Source organism: Peromyscus californicus, unplaced genomic scaffold (assembly GCF_007827085.1).
Source record: "Peromyscus californicus insignis strain IS unplaced genomic scaffold, ASM782708v3 Scaffold_14__1_contigs__length_90479793_seg_2, whole genome shotgun sequence".
NCBI lineage: Eukaryota > Metazoa > Chordata > Mammalia > Rodentia > Cricetidae > Peromyscus > Peromyscus californicus.
In genome coordinates, this window is record NW_026294436.1 from 66130593 (window position 1) to 66143188 (window position 12596).

General features: G+C 48.7%; 1 protein-coding gene across 1 annotated transcript in view; it reads left to right on the forward strand.

Moving 5' to 3' along the window:
• The window catches only part of Cnih3 (cornichon family AMPA receptor auxiliary protein 3), a 110435-nt gene that overhangs the window by 57866 nt on the left and 39973 nt on the right, over positions 1–12596 (forward strand). The gene's annotated exons all lie outside the window — the stretch shown is intronic.

Sequence of the window (12596 nt, forward strand, 5' to 3'; positions counted from 1 at the left end):
AAGATTTTAACTAGATGCCGGGTGTCTTGAGGTTCAAACCTGTCACTCAGCTTTGCAATTTGGCCTTTCGGCAAGATCACTGGGTGTGTTGGAGCGGTGGGACAGGAAAGTGCTGTCACAGAGGGGCAGTAGACCACAGCCACTCCAAGTTTCTTCTGGAAGTACGTGTGCACTCATGCCACCCAGGCTGGGCATTTGGCATTGTCTGTTCAGACTCTGCCCTTCTCCAGCCAGGAAATTAGGTCAGCAAAGCCTAGAGAAGAGGGACTCACGGGTGAAATAAGCAAGGTCCATGGCCTTGAGCCAAAGGCTGTCCCCGGCCTCAGTACAGAGTGGAGGGTACTAGCCACAGGAAAGCCATCATCTGCCCAAATATAACCTTTTGCAAAACCAAGGGCCCCACCAACACTGACATGGGAAAGAGTTTTACAAAGTTTTAAAATTCTTTTCTGTATTTCATTGGAGGGAGCCCAATCCAGAAGCCCATCATTTCTCTAGCTAATAACTTAGCCTTTGATGTTTTCTAAGAAACATAGTCTGTTAGAATTCTGCATCTTATTTGTCTCAGCAGGAATGCATGCTCAGATAAGAGCACGCATTGGATAATATTAGTGATCCAAGGAATAAAGAATGACTAAGAAAATAGCATATCATTTGCATTAAAAATGTGTAAATTGCTTCCTAGATAATATCACAGACACCGGTAATCCACTCCGGTCATCAATTCCATATTCTCTGGTTTGTTCTTTAAGATAATGCCTAAGTGACATAAGCCCGAGGAAGACAAAAATCAAACTGTTGTCTCTCAGACTCCAGGTTGCTGCCTTCCCATCCTGAGTGTATCACCCTGTGTTCTCTGGCAGGTGGTCACCCATATTCATGCCCCTTAGCCTTACTCAGCCTTCTGTTGCCTGACCGCAGACCGGCCACAGGAGGCGATGGCTGGTGGTTGCCCCATCAAGGTCCTGCTGCCTACAGTCTTGTGCCCTAGGCTTTTCCAAGGTCAGAGCAAGGATGTGGAGTAAGCTATCCAGGAATTTGCTTTGATATATGCAAATCTGCGTGTGGTTTGCATCTGCCCCTCTGAGCAGTGGACAGAAACGCTTTACTCAGGAAATGTTGTTTTCCAAGAGCCTTTTCCTTACCCTTTCCTTTCTGGCTGCTACCTCCGATGATAGTTAAACACAATTGCTGCTCACTGCAGTGGGCAGCATCAGGGAAGACAGTCCAAGACAGACATCAGAGAGCAGGAACCCTGAGCTGGCAGACTCAGGCACAGGAGCTACGTGAGATCATTCCCCTGCAGCCTCATGGTTCTCTGGCTCCATGGAGTGGCCAGCACTGTGGGGCTAACAAGTCAGATACCAGTCAAGTGCCTGCCACTTTATTCCTTCCAGGAGTCTTCCTTCTGCTCCAAGCTCTTGCCCCAAGCCTGGCTTTCGGCTTAAGATGCTATGTATTCTTTGCCTTTGTGTCTGCCTGCCCTGGGTACCCAAGACCGTTTTCATTGATGTCAGCAGAGCACGATTTCTTTCTGAGTATAATATTGAGTCAACAACTTCTGCATCTGGCCATTGGGAACCTGCTATAGTTCACATCTTCTTTAGCTTAACTTGGTAACTCTATAGGCTATTCCTACAGATATGCTCAGTGTACTCTGCATGAGGCCTGTCTCCGCTACTAGAAGGCTCAGGAAGGTCAGTGATGTTGAGTTGATCATCAGATAGGGTGACAGTGAATGGAAAGCAGTATGTGGCCTATTAAAGATGCTCACTCTATGTTTATTAAGTGAGTAAATAATAGCTATTTTGGTTCCTCTTGTTAGGAGAAATGCTGTAGTCTTCATTTTGGGCGTGCCAGGATAGTACCAAATATCTACGATGTACTGACCTCGCCCCTTAGAGATGGCATTTATTTATTTATTTAATTTATCTTTCTTTTTTTGTGTATGTGACAGGGTCTTATGGAGGAAAGGCTGGCCTTGAACTCCTCATCCTCCTGCCTCCACTTTGCTAGTGCTGGGACTACAGGTGTGTGCCACCGTGCCCAGACTGCCTGTGTTTTAAAATAAAAGCCGACTCCATGTCATACTCATTTTCAACTCAGAAGACTTTTAACTTGTAGCTTCTCTGGTCCTATTCGTTCCCTCTGTGTTCATATTTTCTGCCCTCTCTGCAGTCAGTATTTAGCTCCACCCCTCAATGTCTGCTCCCAGCCAATCCCAGTTTTTTTTTTTTTTTTTAGGATTAAAGGATGGTGGTTATCTTAGTCACTGTTCTGTTGCTGTGGAAAGATACTTTGACCAAGGCAACTGTTATGAAATAAAATATTTAATTGGGGGCTGGCCTGCAGTTTTGGGGGTTAGTCCATTATCATCATGGCAGGGAGCATGGCAGTATGCAGGCAGATGCCAGGGCAGTAGCAGAGAGCTACATCCTGATCTGTAGGTAGAGAGAGAAAGAAACAAAGCTAACTCCCAGTAACACACTTCCTCTAACAGGGGCACACCTCCTAATCCTTTCAAACAGTGCCACTTCCTGGTAACCAGCATTCACATATATGAGCCTACAGGGTGGGGGGATTCCTATTCAAACTACCACAATGGTGAAGTGTGCAAACATCCACCTTTCAATCCTGCTTCTACCCTTAGCATTTCTGTGACCTGTGGAGTATGGCTCAGGATGGCCCTCCTTTTTTTTTCAGGAGGGTAATACTGGGTATTGAACACTGGGTCTCATGCATACAAGACAAGTGATCTACCCTTGAGTCACTTCCCCAGGCCTCAGGGTAACTCTTAAGTGAGAGAACAAAACAATTCATCCTCATGGTGAAATTAGATAATATACACATGCAGTTCACATGTACTTAACACCTACTAAATGTCATTGTTAGTGACCTGCCCCTCACTCCTCCTAAAATCCTTTATGGCATTTCCATGGGCACACAGGTTGAGATGATTCTTTGGCTGGTGACATCCTTCCCTCATCTTAGGTAAGCACCACTTGATGTTCTGGAGACAAGGTTGTGAACAGACGTGGTACACAGCCTGGGCCCCTCCCTCCTGTTGTTTATGTTTCAGATGGGCTCCATTCAGATCCCCAAGCTAGGAGTTCGTGTTAGGGATAGCGTGAAAGCCCTGTGGATCTAGTTAGCATCCCCACCTTCTGGGAATTGTACCTTCCAAGAAATTTCTTGGAACCAGCCTCCCAAACAACCCAGAATGTGATATGTCTCAGCAGCTGATTGCTGCTAAGCCACCTCCTCGGCCTTCTTGAGAGAGAGGAAAGGGTTGCAAAGTGGATCCATTTTTAGCTCTATAGTTATCAGGAAATGTGTTCTTTGGGCAATTGAACGGCAGGGTGGTAGTGTCGACTTGGGCTCAGGATTCATGTTTTGTGGCTTCTTACGCAGCTCTCTCCACCCGGTGTGCAGTAGGCTCCGTGGGCTATTGTCCACTCTGGGAGACATGTCATGGGAGATTTGGCGGCTGCTCCTAGGCACACATAGGCTTCTCATGGCAGGCAGCCTGGGGAGGGGCAGGCATCTGTGAGTTCAAAGCAGTCTCAGGGAAGGGCTTAAGTGGAGCCAGCCCAAAGAGTTGCGAAGAGTATAAATAGGGGCCTGCTTTATTGGCAGCGATCCTCAGGCCTCGGATTTGGTAGTTCTGGGGTTCCGTTGGCTATTAGAAGAGCTATGGCCACGATGATTGCAGAGTTTGGTTGATCTTGCCCAAGGTGGGGGACTTGACTGCTTAGTTTGGAACATCTCTCTTGCTTGACAACTCTGGGATCTTTCTTCATGTCCTAGTTTCTCCCAGCGTATGTCTGGTTCCTCGGCAGGTTTTCTGGTGTTAGCGGATAGAATCAGCTCTGTGCACAGACAGCTTCCACTCTCTTGAGAATTCTCACGGAGATGTGGAGGAGTGGGTGGGGTTTGTGAAGGTAGTGGAGCTGGTCTCAGTGGGATGATTGGAGTGGGCAGATGCTCTCGTGTTCAACACTGGACCAACCACAGAGGCAGTAACACTACAGGTATCCCCCACATGCTCAGTGGCCCAAGCTTCCCAGACAGCCCCTCTGTCACAGGGAGGGGCCCAGGTATGAACGTATGAAATAAAGCTGCTGGTACCAGTTGAATCTATTGCAGAAACTCCATGGTGTGGCTCCAAAAGCAGCCACTTTCCCAGTGGAAGTCACTTCTGTTAAACAAGAAGGCTCTGTAGTCTCAATTTGCCACACACGGGTACACAAACCCTTATACACTGTATCCAGGGCTGGCTTCATGGTTTTCAGGGTCCAGTGAAAAATGACAATATAAGGCTTATGGAGAGAGAGAGAGAGAGAGAGAGAGAGAGAGAGAGAGAGAGAGAGAGAGAGAGAGAGAATTCCAAGAATCAGATAGCAGAGCATTCAAACAAAGAGGTTCTTTTCTGAGCCCAGCATCCTGTGCCACCACATGGGCCACATGTCCCTGCAGTGGGTTCCACCTGTGTCCATGCTCTCTCTTCTCTCTATTGAAGATGGGATTCTCCACAGGACCAGATTTGTCCGTGGGGATATGGCTAGATGTCTGTACATGTTGAGGCCTTGAGAATCCTCCAAGGCCTGCCCAGTGGTGTGAGGAGAATGAGACCCTGAGGAAGTCACCTGAGCCATCTGTCACTCAGAGCCAAGCCCACTAGTTTCCACAAGTCTACCTACCCATTAGATGCATGAACAAATGTAAATTACTCTTGTTTTGAGACACTGAATTTTAGAATGATTTATTAGATAATATTGTTACGGCAATAGCTGTATTAGTAAGCTTTCCATCACTTTAATGAAATACCTGAGGCAATTCATGTATAAAGAGGTGAGGGTTATTTTGGTTCACACTCTCTGGAGGTCCCAGTCAGGTGGCCTCATGTAACTTCTGGCATCGTGGTTAGCGCATCATGGCGGAGTACATGGCAGGAAGAACCACTCACCTCAGGAGCTACAGAACAAAGGGGAAGGAGAAGAGGCTGGGGTCCCTCAGTTCTCTCTGAGGAAGCATCCACAGTGACCAAGAGCCTTCCACCACCTCCAACAGCACCACTCAGATGGCACACAGGCCCTTGGGGGATAGTGAAAATCCACGTGAGAGCATTGGCTGGTGGACACCGGATGTGTGTGGATGGAAGCCAGAGGACAACTTTGTGGGGTCATCCTTTCCTTTCGCCTTCATGCTGTTCTGGGGGTTGATCTCGTGTCATCAGGTTTGTGTGACAAGTCCTTTACCCTCTGAGCAACCTTACCCTCCCCAATTTCTTTAAAAAAAAAAAATACCTTTCTTTTGAAAGTGGTACTTTTCTGTGCCAGAGTTCACCCCATTTGCTAATTCCACAAATTTTCAGATAGATGGCTTCAAAGTCTGTCCAGTTTCTCTGACTAAAGACGGTGCCTAGTTGGTGTAATTGCAAGCCAGAACCTTGAGAAAGATCCACATTGTTTTGGTGCATAATATTTGCTGTGCACTGACTGGTCGGGAGAATGGTGAGGATACTCCTCCCTTCCGATCACAGGCTCTCTCTGCCACAGGAGCTGACTTGGCTTCAAGTCTCTTTAGCTGTCTATACTGCCTTCCTGCATGGCACCAGGGTGGGGGTGAGATATTTTAACTGCAGGACATAATGCGGTGAGTAGGGACTCATAAACTCAGAGGCCATCGTGTGGAAGGCTTCAGAGAGGCCATCTGTAATGTAAATAAGATTTCCAACCAGAAATAGCCATTGCTTGGGGACATCTGAGGTGGAACAATGGCAGTAGTTCCTAACTCATCGAGTCCCCAGAGCAACCCCGTGAAGTAGGTGCTGTTGGCCCCACTGGACAGATAGAGAAATCGAGGCCCGTGGGTCTCATAGTCCCTAAGTGACATCAGTAGGCATGTCCATCTGAGCAGAGTCCACAGTCTGAATCTCTGTACTGTAGGGCAAGTCATTAGTTTGCTTTAAAATGTAACCCCTAAGGGCCACCTCTGTGGTAATACAGCTCATCTGTTTTAAAGGGAAGACATGAATCCCGAGAGCCACACAGGGCCTGGAGGATCTTTCCTAATACCACTTAACTTGGTGATGGGATAGTTTACCCTGAAGGGAATGCTTGAAGGAAAGTAAAAATATCCTGGAACAAAACTCGCAAGCAGTGCCGACATCGTGTCTCATGAATAATTTATCTTCAAGGCCTCTCTGTGGCAAGCTCCTGGTGAGTCAGAGGAGAGACAGAACATTTTACTCACCACGTAAATAGTGCTGTCATGAGGTCCCTGCACCAGAAGCTGGAGGCACAAGGACTGGGCCTGTCCTTACCTCACTCCTCCCAGAGAGCCGCAGGGTCACACCAGGGCCCGATAACCGTATCCATGACACACGTGTTGACCCTGGCCTTTCAGTGGAATCTAGGCAGCTGCCTGACGCCATCAGTTTTCTACGGCCATCATGATAAAGAACCAAGTCAGTATACTGTAGCCGTCCTTTGCATTTCTCTTGAATCCCTGGGGCATGTGCTGTGCTCTGCGGTCTTGGTGGGGCATGTGCTGTGCTCTGCGGTCTTGGTGGGGCATGTGCTGTGCTCTGCGGTCTTGGTGGGGCATGTGCTGTGCTCTGCGGTCTTGGTGGGGCATGTGCTGTGCTCTGCGGTCTTGGTGGGGCATGTGCTGTGCTCTGCGGTCTTGGTGGGGCATGTGCTGTGCTCTGCGGTCTTGGTGGGGCATGGCAGGGAGGGAGCCTTTTTGTTTTCATGGGGCTCCTTTAACTCTGGCAGCCCACAGGCCATTTGCTCCTCAGTTTTGGAGCGACCCTGGAGTGGCTGGCTCTGTCCCACATCTCCTCTTCCCACACCTACCGGAGTTCATCCTCATGTCAGATGGGAATGGCAATGCATTAGCGCTTTTCCAAAGTTTGGTCTGCATAAAACCTATGAGCGTTCTAGTTCCCGGAACTCACCTTGGGACCAAGTCAGGGACAGACTGGGCGGGACGAAATCACAGGGCAAAGGGTCAGTGTTCTTCAGTGAGCCCTTGGTGCCCTTTTGTGGAAATCAGACGCTGGCATCGTATCTGGAAGTAACAAATGCCAGTCTGTTGTCACTGTTAGTGGAACTGGGGGTTTCTAATGTCCCCCCTGGAGACATTTTGACACACATCTTTCTGGATGAACTGCATCCAGAAAGTTCTAATTCAGTCCTGAGAGAGCCCGGCTGTCTGCGTTCTTTTCAGAGGCCCCCTGGGTATCCGGGGTAGGGAAGCATGGTGGGGATGCCTGGTGATTAGAATGGAGGATGCCAGTCATTCATAAGCAGTCACCCACATGGTACCCGGGGCATGTGGGGTGAGGTTAGTCGAGGGATAAGGGAAAGAGAGAACATCAGCAGCCCAGAGAAGCTGACAGTCAACAGACAGATGTGGCTCACTGCGGCCTCCAGTAGAAACAGTCCAGGATGAGGCAGAGTCCTGGGCTCGGCTGGGGTCGGGCATCTCTAAACCTGCTCTGTCTTGACTGTGTCTGGACAGAATGTCCTCCTCACCCAAGGCTCACCAGGCAGTTGGATTTGAGGTAGATATGGGACTACACTGTAGGCTTCATTCAGGCAGGGAGTCTAGCAGCCCCCAAGGACTGGATTTGGGGTCAGTGACCTTAGGCTGCCTCTTTAAGAGTGGTCACAACCCCTGACTATGTCTTACAACAATATGAGTACCTTACTAAACAGGGAGATTGCCCCTCCACCCATGATGGTTAATTGTATGTATCAACTTGACTAGGCCATGGTGCCCAGTTGGTGGTCAGACATGATTCTGGATGTTTCTGTGAGGCCACATTTTGGATGGGATTAGCCTTTAAATGGGAAAACTTGAGAAAAGCTGATTCCTTTGGGTCTTAGTTTATTTTCTGTTGTTACCACAGAGCGCCGGAGACTGGATACTTTATAGAGAACAGGAGTGTTTGAGCTCATGGTTCTGGAGGCCGTGAAAACCAAGCGCTCAGCAGACATGCATAGAAGAGAGGGCAGTCTTGCTTTATTGCAACCCACTCTCCAGGTCACTAATCCAGGCCTGGAGGTTTTGTACCAGTTCATGAGGACTGAAGCCCATGACCCAAATACTCCTTAAACATCCCAGACCTATGAATATGGCTGACAAGCATACATACACACACACACACACACACACACACACACACACACACACACACACACACACACACACGCAGAGGTTTCCATGGAAAATCCTAGCACTCTCCCTAATCCTGGCAAGTCAGTTTCGGTAGGTTTGTTGAAGGGCTTTGATCTGTGCAAAATCTTCAGAGAGGCTGATAAGTTGGCCAAGTCTCAGGTCACCGAAGCCACCTGGTTGGCACATTTGCCTCCAGAGTCCCTTTCCCACACCTGCTGTTTCATGAGTGTCCATCCACGGGAACCGTTGTTTTCCAAACCTTTGTAGTCCTGCTGCTGCTACCCCAGTTCCAGGCTTTGGGGACCAGTGGCAATAATGATGCTCAATCAAGTGCCATAATCAGGAAGGCAGCCAGCCAGCCCTGTGTTGCCTTCACGAGGAAACAGGTCCCCACAGCCTGGCCCACCCCACGTGAAGATTTACAGACACTTGCTCTTAGTGCTGTGAGGGCGCTAGATCACTGGCCAGTCTGCTAGAAATAATTTGGGTTTTTGTAATATCTTACCATCTTCATTAGTGTAGAAAGGAACTCCAGGTATTTATTGCAGGACATGTGGGATATGGAGACATGGGTTGGCTGTAAGGGACCCAATAGAACCGAGGCTGGGACATAGTGGAACTCACTCTGGAGGGAAACCATCCAGGCCCGCAGAGTCCTCTGCCTCCCAAGAGGATCTAGAGACCCGGATTCTTCCCATCTCTTGGCCCAGGAGGGGGTCACTCCATAACCTTGTTCAAGCAGCAGGATGGAGGGAAGAAGCATGGTGGGCTATTTCCTTGAAGGACACAACCCAGAAGTTAGCGCTCTGCCTCTCCTTGACTGGTTGGCCAGATTTTATGCAACGGCCACATCTGTCTTTATGTGGGGAGACTGTTCTCAGCAGAAATGGGGAGTGGATATTGGGAGACAGCTTCTGGCCTCAGTCTCAGGGGGCTTCCCCCCACAGCTGCTGATAAGCTGCAAGGGCAGCGGGTGGGGTGAGGTGAAGTGCCACAGGCTGAGTGCAGTTGGATGGTACCAGGTGGAATCTGGGCCTGGTGGGAGTGGGAGGGAGGGAGCCAAGAAGGCTCAGTGATGGTCTTGATGGAGCTAGTGAGCGAGCACCAAGCTGGGTTTATCCATCCAATTGTAATCCATTCAGAGCCTACTCAGTTTGTGGTCCTGAATTGTATACTGAAGTCAATAAGTACATGTGGGGCCTCACAAGTGTGTGTGTATGTGTGTGTGTGTGTGTGTGTGTGTGTGTGTGTGTGTGTGTAAGGGAGGGGTGCTGTTGTGAAGACCCATTTAAGCTAGCTAAATGAGAGCTTACTTTTTCTCTTCATTCCTTCCCAGAGTCCCTCAAAGCATTGAGCACACAAAACCTTATATTGTGGTGCCTTGCACATGTATTTTACACACTTATGTTCTTGAATGCAAAGATCACGGTCTCCTCTGTCCCTCCTGTAGTGCCCAGCAGGGATTCTGTTTATGTTCATTAGTTAAATGGATTAGTGAATGGATTAGTGGCCCTGAGCAGCTACCACATACAGCCATGGATGATGATTTCCATAATTCATGAGGCAAAAAGCTGAGATTGAGACGTGCGGAGGAGACCAAAGAATCCTGGGGCAAGTTAGACATGCTTTGTCAGGAGCGGCTCTCACTGCCCAGTGGGTGAGCATTGTAATGGATGTGCTAGCACTCTGGTGTCCAACCTCGCTTATGCATTCAAATCGACCAGGAAGCTTAAAAATTAGGCTGCCTGGTCCCACCCCATGGTTTCTGGTTTAGTTGGTCTGGAGCCCAGCTCAGACCTTGGGTTGTTAGCAGCTCCCTGGGTGACCCTAATGGGCAGTCAGGCTGTGAGCCACTGAATTGGGAGGGAAGCCACACTTTGGTAATGCAGGTGGGGAGGCATTTCCACTCTCCATGTCCCCAGGGTATGATTTAGAGAGCCATAATTTTCTAAATGGCACTGGAATAAAAGCAATAATTTGCCAACGGGTGCCCAAGTAGATAGGAGGCGTTGGGCTCCTCACTTCCAAAGTGATGGCAGCCCCGCAGGGTGACTCATCTCAAGCAGTCCATGGACAACTTGTTTTTTTCTTGGTACAAACTTTGTTTGCAGATGTCCCCTTTTCCAAGATGTGGCGAGAGTTAAAAATTCTGCTTTTCGACTCCTGAAATGCTCACCCTTCTAGGCCCTCATTCCAGCCAGCCCTTTTCCAAATTGCTGAAGGAGCAGGAAACATTTATGAGCTATGTTTCTAGGTCACAAAGTGGGCCAGTGTTACCAAATCTAATGGCCTCTTGTTCTCGGCAGCACTGCCCCACCTCTGCCTCTCTCCAAAGCTAAACCCAGCAGTGTTTAGACCTGGGCAGGAGCCACAGAGAGCCCTTGGCTACAGATGGAAAGTCCCATGGGCTCCCAGCTTGAGGAAGCGGACTGGTTTGCTCCAGATGTGTCCTTTCCCTATGGAGAAGCCACATCTCTGAGCTGCTGTGCTGGCTCCCTCTGCAACTTCTATGGGGCTTGGGATTCTTGAAGCAGTTTGGATCCTTGGTCCTCCTCCAGCCCACAGTTTCATTGGCTCTCGTCCCTAAGCTGTCCCTATGGCACAGACAATTATACAACAACCCATTGAGTTTTTGTTTCATTGGGATAAGACTCTGCAATAGGCTAGGAAAATGCCCCGAATAAGTTAAATGTGAAATACCAATGCAAATGCCATTATTATGAGGGGACAGAAAACCCACACCGGCGTCTCCTTTCTGTATCTGCCAAGCGGTCAAAGCAATGATGGAATTCTGGGCAACGTGCAGCAATTAGAGCAGGGAGGTCGGCGGGCAACACACAGCAAGAACAGCTTCACTGTGATAGCCTTTTAGCAGCGATACCTCTGCCATTACGATTCAGTGCCCCAGCAGAAGGTAGTGCCAGCACCACAGCGTCCTGGTGGGAACCAAATAAAAGAGCCTGTCGGGAAGGTTCCTGCTAAGGATGACACACAGTTCCAATCCTCTCAGCAGGATGGGATGCACGATGAGATGGCATCTGAGAGACTCAGCAGAATCCTGTAATACCTGCCTTTGTGGTACTTCACGGAGTTTCGATAGCAGCCATGCCAGCTGCTAACCGAATGCCAAGTGAATTAAGGGACATGAAGTTGTTTTCTTCAGTGGCTGATAAAGGATTTCAAATGGGATATTTCAGGCCTTGGTGTGGAAGGAGGTCAGAAGCTGTAGAATTTCCATCAGCAGCCTGGAAGGTCAGTGTTGTAGTTAGAAGTTGTGTTGTGACCAAACACCTGACGGAAATGACATAGGAAAGACTTATCTTGTTCATGGTTCCAGAGGCTTCAGTCCCTCATGGCAGGGAGGACATGGTAAAGCAGCTCATCATGGTAGCTAAGAAGTCGAGGGGAGTCCCGACAGAAAAAGGTCAGGGTAATGTGTAACCTCTAAGGACACACCCTTAGTGGCTCCACTTTCTCTAACCAGCCTGACTTTCCACAGCCCTCTCATCTCCTGACAGTCTCCTCTCCTTCCGGATTGGTCAATAGTTAGGTGATTAGATGAGAGTCCTCACGACACACAGGCTTCTGGAATCATCCTTGTAGACATACCCAGCAGTCTCCTTTACTACTCCTTTAGGTATCGTTCGGTCCAATTGAGATGAATATCTAAAGTAACCATCACAGTCAGTGAGAAAAACAGATGTATGGTGTTCACTGCCTGATAATACAGCACGTGACCGGCAGGTGACAGACAAATGAGTGAGTGAAATAAACTCAGGGGGAACAATGCCAGATCCTCAGGAGAGTGTTTCCATTCCTCTTTTGCCAGATGAGGTGGAGATTGAGAACTGTCGCTCAGAGGCCTCACAGGCTTCTCTGGGCTCTTTTGTGAGTCAGACTGGATCTCGGTTTAGATCTGCCACTGCCTCCCAAATCCTTGTCCTTCTCAGCAGACCCTGCATTTACACACACAGATTAAAGACATTACACTACATTTTGGAGACGCTTCCACACCTTCAAGTGTTACAAAGCATGCTTGGTGCCCTTCACATTTCTGTGTCCATGGGATACACCATTAGCCACAGGCCTGTGTGCTCCAGTTTCTCCCCTGTATGACCATTCCCCTCATGACTCCTGCCCTCAAAGTCAAAACTAGGTTATGAGATTTTGAACCAAGGAATCTTTTCAGTTCTAAGGGACTGTTGAGAAATAGGTGACTTGGGAGAAAGCCTTCAGAGGGTGCCGTGACCATTAATTGCCCCCTCAGGAACTAGTGTAGTCAGCCAGGGCTACCATGACACATTATTGTCTTGAATCGTAAATCTAATTAATCTTATTAATAAAAACCAGGAGTCAGATATTGGGGTAAAACCTGAAAGATCAGAGAAGCAGGAGAGCAGCCACAGTAG